The sequence below is a fragment of the Malania oleifera genome, chromosome 1 (genome assembly GCF_029873635.1).
Source record: "Malania oleifera isolate guangnan ecotype guangnan chromosome 1, ASM2987363v1, whole genome shotgun sequence".
In the NCBI taxonomy this organism is placed as follows: domain Eukaryota; kingdom Viridiplantae; phylum Streptophyta; class Magnoliopsida; order Santalales; family Ximeniaceae; genus Malania; species Malania oleifera.
The window spans coordinates 49,660,025-49,671,364 of NC_080417.1; positions in this window are offsets into that span (position 1 = coordinate 49,660,025).

Genomic DNA, 11,340 nt, shown 5'->3' on the forward strand with positions numbered 1-11,340 from the left:
TTTGCTTTAGAACAATTGCATGTTAATATATTTCCTAATTTATAATTCAAATTGAATTCGATGCAGGTAGCATTATAACAAAGCGCCAGACGCCTATATATTTATGACAAAATAAATATTGACCTAGTTGAGTTCAATATATTGTTATGTTTTATATATACGTGTATTCATCCTTGGTATTGATATTTTATGCATTAAAATTTTGCTATATAATGCCCAAGAATGTCCCTTTTTTTTTTGTTCTATTATTTATTTTTTAAACCTAAATTATAATGAAAAAAATTGTTAATAATGTTAATTAAAATATCTTAATAATTTATTCAATGGAAAATATTAAAATACGTAATTAAAAATGTCAATTAGCATAAAATTAACTAAACTGCCAATTAATATATTAATAGTATTAATTTAAAATATTTATTAGGAAATATAATTAATTCATTAGGAGGATACATCCTCCATTGTCACCGTGTTTTGCTGAAACTATCGACTTTGGAAGTCTCCAAGACGTTGAATCCTGCTACTGTTTTTCATACCAACACAAACAAAAGGTTTTTCATACCAACACAAACAAAATACAGAAAAATTTCACTCATGGCAAGTTAATTACTTCAACTCTAGAATTAAGCAAGAAAACCCAACAGTATAAAATATATTCTCCAACATGTGTCTCTTGAAAAAATGTGGAGATAGCAAGTGAATTGGACATCTTTACCCTAGCCTAAGGCTTCTTTGCTCTTGAATTTGCAAATTTTAAAGGAAGAGATTGGATTATGAAAAATAACCCATGGTTTATCGGGAACACCCCTCTATTCCTCTCAAAATAGGATGTATCCTCTGACTAAGCTACACAAGATTCCAAAATTTAGGTGAAATTATCTGAAACCCCCCCAATCGAACTAATAAAGGACTAAGTTACATAAACATCTTAGTGGGGAAACCGCTTTGCTTGGATTCATACACAAAACAAATGAAAAATTTTTATATGCAAAAATCTATAGAGAAGTTGATGCCCCATTTTGTTGATCTAAGACTTCTAAGGAGACATTTGCACTAATCATATTGAATATTGATGGAGACGAATCAAATGCACCAATGTTAAATTTGGAGAAAAGCACTTTTCTATATTGTTCAACATTACAAGGGTGTATATAGATACATGAGTCAAGGAACAAGATCACAAATTACTCCTAACTATCTGCTCTATAATAATTATACAATAATTGAAAAATGGAAAGTGTAGATATTTCTCTAACACTCTCCCTCAAGTTAGAGCATGGAGATCCATAATGCCCAACTTGCGTGATAAGTTTTGGAAATGTTCACGACCCAAAGTTTTGGTGAAGATATCGGCAAGCTGACTGTGGGTAGGAATATGTTTAGTGAAGAAGAGACCAACTCGTAACTTTTCACGAACAATATGACAATCGATTTCTATATGTTTTGTACGTTCGTAGAAAATAGGATTCTGGACAATGTGAAGAGCCGCTTGGCTGTCACAATATAAGAGCATGGGCTGGGAATGCGGTATACCGAGATCATTTAAAAGAGTTTTGAGTCATGTAAGTTCACAGGTAGTGGAAGCAAGTGCCCGATACTCAGCTTCGGCGGAGGAGCGAGAGACTGTACTTTGTTTCTTAGTGCGTCAGGAAATTGGACTAGTGCCCAGCTGAATGAAAAAACTAGTGGTGGAGCGGCGAGTGAGGGGACAACTAGCCCAATCCGAATCAAAATAGGCTGAGACTTGAAGAGTGTTGGTAGTAGGAAAAAATAAGCCTTGACCTGGAGATGCCTTAATGCATCAAAGAACACGTACAACAACATCATAATGTGGTTGTCTGGGCTGGTGCATAAATTAACTGAGAATGTTGACTGGAAATACAATGTCAAGACGAGTGATGGCGAGATATATCAAACATTCAATGAGTTGCCGAAACGAGCTTGGATCGGAGAGAAGATCACAATTAGTATTATTGAGCTTGAGATTTTGTTCCATGGAAAAGTTGGCAGAACGAGCACCAAGATGACTGCTTTCATTGATTAAGAAATGTGGCAGTGGGAGAGCGAGCAACTTCGAGGCCAAGGAAATATTTCAGTTTGCCAAGATCCTTTAGTTTGAATTTTTGAGCAAACATGACTTTGAAAGTACTAATATCAGAGAGATCATTGCCTCCCATGAGAATGTCATCAACATAAACAAGAATGAGAGTAAAAGACTGACCCAGAGAGCGGGTGAATAGAGAGTGTTCGGCCCGAGATTGGGTGAAACCCTCAACAAGTAAAATGGAAGATAATTTAGAGAACCAATTGCGAGAGGCTTGCTTAAGGCCATAAAGTGATTTCTAAAGACGACAAACATGAGTCTCCCCCTGTTTGCAATAACTGGTGGAGGGGTCATATAAACCTCCTCATCGAGGTCACCATGGAGAAAAGCATTGTTGACGTCCAATTGAAGGAGATGTCAATTCTGAGTTGCAGCCACTGCAAGAACACACCTAACAGTAACTAGTTTAGCAACAGGAGCAAAAGTGTTATGATAATCCAAACCTTCTACCTGAGTGTAGCCCTTGGTCACCAAGTGAGCTTTGTGTCGCTCTGTGGATCCATCAGCCTGAATTTTTGTTTTGAACACCCATTAATAGTCAATTGGTTTTTTTTTTTTTCTTTTTTTCAGGTGGGAGATGTTGAAAAATCCATGTATGACTGGCTTTTAAGGCTTAGATTTCAAAAGCCATGGCATCATGCCAATGTGGGTGTAGCACAACTTGAGAATATGAGGTGGGTTTGGGATGTTGGGACGTAACAGAAAGAAAAGCCAAATGTTGATTAGAAAAAAAATGATAAGATAAAAAAGAGGAGAGATGATGAACCGTACCTGAGGAAGATCTTGAAACTTGTGAAGTCGTGGAGGACTTTGGTAAAATAGGGCAGATATAATCATCCAAGTAAGACGGATGTGTGATAGGTCGTTTGGGCCATGAAGAGATGGGTGGAGGGGGTGGTGGGGAAGGGGGTGAGGTTGAGGGTGTCGGTGAGGATACCAAGGAAGAAGGAGGGAGAGATGAGGGGCTAGGGGTAGGTGTGGTTGGTTGGGTAGGTAAAGTGTAGGAAGGGTGTATATCAGGAATAGGAAAGGGAAGGATTGGAGAAGATGTAGGAGATGGAGGTATGAGATGATAGGGAAAAACAATTTCTTCAAAAGTGACATCACAGGAGATGTAAATTTTTTTGTTTTCAAGATCGTATACATGATAAGCCGTATGATGAGTTGGATAACCTAAGAAAACACATCAAAGAGCACGAGAAGAGAATTTATCGCGATGTTGGCGAGCGGTTTGGGCATAGCACAAGCACCCAAACACTCGCAAGTGTGTATATGATGGTGGTTTCTGAAAAAGAAGTTCAAAAGGGGACTTATGATTGAGGCTGGGTGAAGGAGTGCAGTTAATTAAATAAATGATTGTGAGAATGAATTCACCCAAAAAAGAGATGGGAAGATTAGCTTGCAAACGTAAACACCAAGCCACATTAAGAAGATGGTGAAGTTTATGCTCGGCAACACCATTCTGTTGAGGTGTATCCACACATGTGCGCTCATAAAAAATACCTTGATCATGGAAAAAAAAAAGTTTGAAGTGGAGTGAATATAAATTCTCTACCATTATCAGTGCGCACGTGCTTAATAGTGCAATTGAATTGATTTTTTATCATGATGCAAAATTTTTTTAAGGCAAGTGAAAGTATTAGATTTCATGCGCATAAGATAGATCCATGTGGCATGCGAGTAGTCATCCACGATTGTTAAAAAATAATGTGCACCAGAGAGTGAAGTTGTAGGATAACCACCCCATATATCATAATAAATCCAGTTAAAACAAAATGTGCTCTTATTTGTATCCAAAGAAAAAGGTAAACGAGTGTGCTTTACTCTAACACAAACATCACAAGGCAAATGAGAACAAAAAATATTTAAAGTTTTCGGAATACATGAAATAGAAGGGTGACCAAGACGTTAATGCCAAAGAGTAGTGCCAGAAACACGCTGAGAGTGGAAAACTAAGGCGGAGGAAGGTTTATAGTGATAAAGTCCATCCCGTACTTTACACGCTCCAATCAGCCTCCTCGTTGATAGGTCCTGAAAAACACAAAAGGTAGGAAAAAAATATAGCAATACAATTGAGATTAGTGGTAAGTTTGCTGATGGACGATAAATTAAATTTAAATGAAGGCACATAATGAACATTAGAAAGAGAGAAATTAGGAGAAAAACGCATAGTGTCGATATGAGTTACAGGAATAATGTCACCATTTGGAAGTTTAATGGGGCATGACTGATTAAGAAGTTTAATATTATCAAGAGAAGACAAATTGGAAGTCATATGATCGGAGGCACCTGAATCAACAATTCATTCAGTATTAGAAAAAGAAGTAGAATGACAAGAGGCAAGGTTACCAGCAAAATTGGCAGAGTTGGTGTTCAAGGGCGATAAAAAAATCCAAGAGTGGACAGTGTTGTTCTCTGGTGAGACCAGGGATAGCAATCTTAGAAGAAGTTGAAGAACCTGTGACAGTATTTGTAGCCATTGAAGAACCAGATGTGATGTTGGTTATAATGTCAAAGCAGTTCAGATGAATCAAACTGCCGAATCGAGTCAGATCCGATCTTTGCAACAGCAAAAAAAAAATATAAATCTTCGATTTGATAATCTCGGCATAAGAATTGAAAGTCAAATTTAGCGATTGTTTAATCATAGAAGCCGAAGGTGCCATCGGAGTGCCGCGTGGGAGCCTTTTCCAGGTGAAGATGTTGAGAGCAGAGATATGAGATAGAGAGAGATAAACAAAAAGAGATTTGAGAGCTATTGGATACTGATAAATATAGATGCTGAGGGATGACCAGAGGAACAAAGAGGCTGTGAGCTTGAGGATCTGCTACCGGAAAAACTATTTGAAGACAAGAATGATGCCGGAGTTGGAGCAACAAGCAGAGATGCCGTAGGAGAAGGCAACTTGAGACTGCTGCTAGCGCCAAAGACGATGATGACTGAAACAAAAGATGATCATAGACGATGAGACGAGCCAAAGATATTGGAGAGGTGCTAGAAGAGAGAGAGGAACGAAATAACTAGTGCTGCTCTTCGTTGGAGAAGACGACCCAAAGGCAAGAGCTTGAAAAAAAAAAATGAGTTGAGGACATCGGAAAAAGATCGCGTCGGAGATGCTAGTGTGGTGGTGATCGTCAGATGAAAACTTGCAGATTTGCTATTGGCAATGGAGTTCAGGGGAGAATGGCGTTGAAGATGTCGTCAGGGTTGGGTGATGAGAACCAATGGCGATGGAGTTCAGGGTGGTGACGGCCGTCGTGAAGCAGGGTTGGGTCAGCGGCAGAGAGAGATGGATTGCGAGAGAAGCACGTCGTCCGCTGCTATCTGCTGTTGCCGAAAATAGAGAGACAGAAGGCTTGAGCGAATGATGGCGGCGGCGGCGGCAAAGAAGGTGAGAAAAAAATAGGTTAAGAATACTTAGGGCTCTGATACCATGTTAAATTTGGAGAAAGGCATTTTTCTATATTATTCAACATTACAAGGGTGTATATATATATACATGAGTCAAGGAACAAGATCCAAAAATACTCCTAAATATCTGCTCTAAAATAATTATACAATAATTGAAAAATGGAAAGTATAGCTATTTCTGTAATAACCAGCTATTCTATATTCAACCATAAGGAAAAGAACTTCAACTCAAAGAAGCACTAGGTGGAAACAACAAAAAAGAATCTTTTGTTTTACTCAACCTGCCGAAACTATTAACCTTGCCCCCTTAGAATCCCCAAATCGAAGTTAGAAGTTGAAAACCAAATTAAGCTTACTGACTCATTCAATGCTCTTAATTTGATTATCCTTGAGGATTCCACTTAACACGTGATGGCATTAAAACAAGTAGATGTTGGTAATAAGGAAAAAGACCCAACCTCACCTAATGTACAATCACTCCTAGATGTTTTTCTCCCTCAAAAGCTCTCATCCCAAACCCAGACAAAGCCTCTAGCTCCCAAGCCTCAGACGAACCAAGGGCCTAAGCAACTTGCAAGAAAATTAGGAAAAATGGCAGCCCCCCAAAGATACTACCCAACAGTGACAAAAAAAAAAAAGACCTAATCCAACCATGATGTTTAATATTAGTTTTTGGAACATTAGGGTTCTCAATGACACTATCAAGCATAAAGAAGTGATAAAACTGACCAAAGATTTTAATGTTAAGATGATATGCCCTCTTGAAATCAAAATAAAAACCTGCCAATTTTTCCAAATTTCAAGGGACATACAAAAGGACTAATATTCTTACACAGTTACAACAATGGTTTGCCAAAATGTGAGTTTGCCTTAACCTCAACATCTTCATTGTTGACTCGGGAGTATAGAGTCAGAAGGGGGGGGGGGGAATGGACTTTTGTCGCGTATTTTCAACTTTCTCTACAAAATAAAATCCTTGGCAAGATTCAAGTAATTAAATAAAAATAAATAAAATGTAAATCATGCACAAGACATAAATAATAAAGAGAAGGGAGAGAAATCTTAACACCAGTATTTTAATGTGGTTTGGCACCAAGACTACGTCCACGCCTTGAGACCAACTCAAGGATTCCACAATCCACTAAGGAACTCCTTTATCAGAGGAGAAGCATTACAACTCAGGAACAAATCCCTACACTCGGGAAATCCATAATACAAAACGAAACCCATCTTAGTCTATACAGCCATATTACATAATCAAGGCTTCAAACCCAATGTATATCCAGCAGAGTTCTTACTGACACTCACAAAAATCTAACTGGTAATCGACTTGCCCTGGAGTTCTCTAAACTTGACCTCAAGATGGTCCCAAAAAGATAATTTGTATATTGGGGTGAGACATTTCTCAGTAAGGAAGATTAAGTTAATATCAGTGTGTGGTCAACATGTATTTGGTGTTTACATAAAACATCCATTCTTCATTTAACTGAAAATAGTTACTTTACATTGTACTCACTTTATATAGTTGAAAATACTCGTCTCGTTTCCATAGTATAAACAATTCAGTAAGTAAGTAACATCATTTACATAAATTTACAAATATGCATAAAAGATATTCCCTATGACTAACACCATTTACTTCCCCCATGGTACGAGTTGTGCGGCCCGAAGGCTGGACTAAGCCTGGGATGATCAACCCAAACAAAGTCAAACATACATCTGCATCTAACTCCGACTACACAGGCATTCGAAACTTGCTTGCAGGGTTCCGATTGTCATACCACATCCTGAAAGTCTGGGCTTCCAAGGAAAGTACACCCTCTACCGAGGCTAATCAACTGAAACCACCCTACACTGCTATCTAGAACAGTGTGGGCGCACATAGCCACATACTGAAACTCTAGCAACGATACCGTGCTCATAAAATACTGGTCCTCAGGGTTCTTAGAGCATATCATGCAATTTAAGTAATAAAAATAATATTTCAAACTCATTTCATACAAATCCTGTCATTTAATAACTCTCGTTAAAACATAATCCCGGCCTTCGCGGTCGTCATATAAAAGTTGTCCCACAGGCGTTAAACATAATTATGGCCCTTGCGGCCTTAAACATAATCCTAACCCTCGTGGCCGTCATTTAAAACTCAGCTCACAACTGCTATATCAAATTCCGGCCCTTGCGGTCGTCATATCAAATCCCTGTGTTTTCCTAAACAGTTCTAGTATTTCACAAACATTCCCAATTTCAGTTATAAAATAGTACCTACATATCATTCACCTGCCACACAATTTCCAGTACTTTAAACATAGCCCGTAGGCAACCAAGAAAACATAGTATATTCGGTTTAGAAGATAAAACCAAGCTTCCCACTGTTCATTTTTACTCAAAATAGCATAACATATATCCTAGGTTTGAAAAAGGTTCTTTTGAACGGTCGGTTTTCAAAGCAACAACTGAAAACATAAACATACTTACACCAAAAACATTTCAAACATTTCGAATTTGTTAAAAAGCTGACTTAACTTAATCCCCTTACCTGATTTTGAAAAAGAAACTGAAACAAACCAAAAACTCGAAACCCTAGCTTTTTGAACCTGTAGAAACACGAGATCCTATAAGTCGGGTGGAGAGAGAGAGTGATCCAAGAGCATGAGGGAACCTGTAGGAGTCTTTTGACGAAGAAATCTTGAAACCCTAGCAGAGCTCCAAAAGAGGGTTTTTTTGATTTTTTTTTTAAAAAAATGAACTCACTTCTATTTATAGGTGGGCAGCCCAAGAGAAAACCGTCGATGGTTTTCCCTGTATCCACAAAACTGTTGACGGTTTTGTGGTTGACTCACCCTATTGACCCAAAACTGACGACCGTTTTTCTCATGCTCTCTGAAACCGTCGACGATTTTGGCCCTGCCAACTAACTTCTTTCCTTTTTATTTTATTTTCCTTTGTTTCTCTCTTTTATATTTATTTTATTTTATTTTTTTGGTTCGGGTTTCTACAATCTCCCCTCTTTATAAGAATTCCGTCCTCGAAATTTTCTAACTGATACTGAATACATTTTAACTCGTGACCCCTCTTTACAGAAGAGTCGGTAGCCACCCACATAGTGGCCCCGTCCCAAGTTTATTAGATACCCTCACTTATGGCGGAGGAATACCGTGGTTACATATTTGTGTCGGGAGATTACATTATCCATACAAAACTCTCCTAAAGACCATTCATACACCAACTTATAAGCAACTAACAATCTCAATATACTTACCTTACCGGACCTGCAAATAAAACTAACACCTACCTGTGCAACTGTACTGGTATGTCTTATACTGATCCTCTTCAAAAAGATATGGGTATTTCTGATGTATTTATGTTTCTAGCTTCCAAGAAGCTTCCTCGACCACATGATTACGCCACATCACCTTCACTAACGGTATTTCCTTAGTACGCAGTTCTTGTATTTTCTGATCCAGAATCTGAACAGGTACCTCCTTGTAGCCAAAACATCCCCAATCTCTAAGGGTTCATAGCTGATCATGTGTGAAGGATCTGACACATACTTCCTTAGCACAAATACGTGGAAGACGTTATGAACTCTAGACAATGCTGGGGGTAACGCCACTTGATAGGCAATTGGACCAATCCTTTCCAAGATCTCAAACGACCCAATGTTGTAATGACCTACTTAACTTACCAAATAATTAAACACTTATATTATATAGTCAACCTGAACCCATGGGTAATGGTGACACACCTGTCATGCACATCGGAAACCTAAGCTGCAGTAAAAATAAATTACATTCACCAAAACATCAAATGCATAATACCAGAGTTATCCACAACTACCATAATACTGTGTTTATATACAACTCCCAAACATCAAAATACACCTAGGATCTCATAACAAAAATCCCCGGATCCTAGTTTAAAGCTTACCCTCCTAGCAGGGTAACGACTACTGCTTCAGCGGTGATTTCGGTCCGCCGATCTATCTGGATTTCCTAAAAAATTATTTAAACTAGGGGTGAGACACCTCTCAATAAGGGAAAATAAACTAAATACAGCTATGTGGTAACATGAATATTTAGTGCTATAATAGATATACAGTACATTTCATATGCTAGGAAATACTGAACATCACATGATTGTGTAAACATATAATTTCATAATTCTAATAAATTATACTGTTCATGAATTGTCTGATATAACTAATATTATTGAAATTTACCTAGGATGTATAGTTAGCTAATGTCATGTATTACCCCCCATGACGGGTTGTGCAACCCAAAGGTGGGACCCAACAATGGCTGACCTACTACTGCTGAGTCAAAAATGTCTATAAGTACAATGGGCCCGCCGCACGCTGGTCCAGAATGCCAGGTGGACGCCTACAAATCTACACTGAAAGCCACATTGACTATCCATCTCCCACCCCCCTCTACTAGTAGGGGCAGTTAGCACAAGTCTGAACTGTAATAATATGATCTATATAGCTACGGTACCGTGCTCCTGAAACTGAACTGAACTATCATCCGGGTTCTGGTAACATATAATACATGATAATATAATGTTTAACATAAATGGATTGATAGCATTTTCTATAATATCATAAATACATACAACCTTGTGCCGTTTACTTTCATATTTGCGGCCTTGTGTTGAAATCATACATATATATGGCCCTGCGCCGAAATCATACCACATACACGGCCTTGCGCCGGCTATCAATCACGGCCTTGCACCGAACATTTCATACATATTAATCTGAATAATAATTTATTTATCATGTATTTCAAAATCATAATGTACTACATTATTTCATAATCTCTAAAAATTACTGAAACATACTTGAAACATACTTTATTAGAAAATTACCTTGACATCATATAGTTTGTGTAAAAATAATATTCATGCCACACAATGCTGAATAAAATCATACTTTCTATTCTAAAATCATCTCTTCTGGCATTTTATACTAAAAATATGCATTCTAGTGTAACAGTAGTATTTTCCCAAATATATATTTTCTCAGTAATACTCACATATAATACATGTTTTCTGAACATAAATCTACTAATAATTTCACACTAATTTTCATGAAAAAATTACTATTTTAGTTTATTCCCTTATCTGATAACCAAAAGCCCTTATAATATACTAGTCCTGCACCCGTAGGGTTCCCCGTTCAATACCTTGAAAACGACATCTCCTAGAATCAAACTTCAGTATTTCTCTATGAATAACATTTTCTATAACTATGAAATGATCAAATTTCAAATAAAAAGCCTTACCTGGAATCTGGGATGAATTTCAAGGTAGTCCCACTGACGATCCACTCCAGAAGATTTGTAGAGAATCTTCCTAGGAGTGTCGTGGTGACTTTAGATCGTCAAACCAGCATAAATTTGGCCTAGAATATTAGAGAGAAGGGAGGAGGGATGAAGTGAGGAGAGAGAGAGAGAGAGAGAGAGGAGTTCTCGCATGATTTTCGGCCAAAAATGAGGTTTAGATTTATACACTGGCCTTCGTCGGCGAGCCACGTCACTTTGTTGACGAGGTCAAGAAGGCAATTCGTCGACAAACTCTCACCCCTCGTCGATGAAATTCATAATTTCCAAAACATCCTTTCGGTATCTTCTCGTCGACGAAACATGTCCCTGTCGACGAGCCCCTCTTGTGTTCTCATCGACGAATCCCCTATTCGTCGACGAGACCTTGTTTAATTTTCTTTCCTCCTTCTATTATTAAATTAAAATAGTTTTTTGGGTCTCTATAAATGTACCAAAAGCTCAGCTTGCCTTTCTTCCCGAACCTCATCACTCCCTTCATT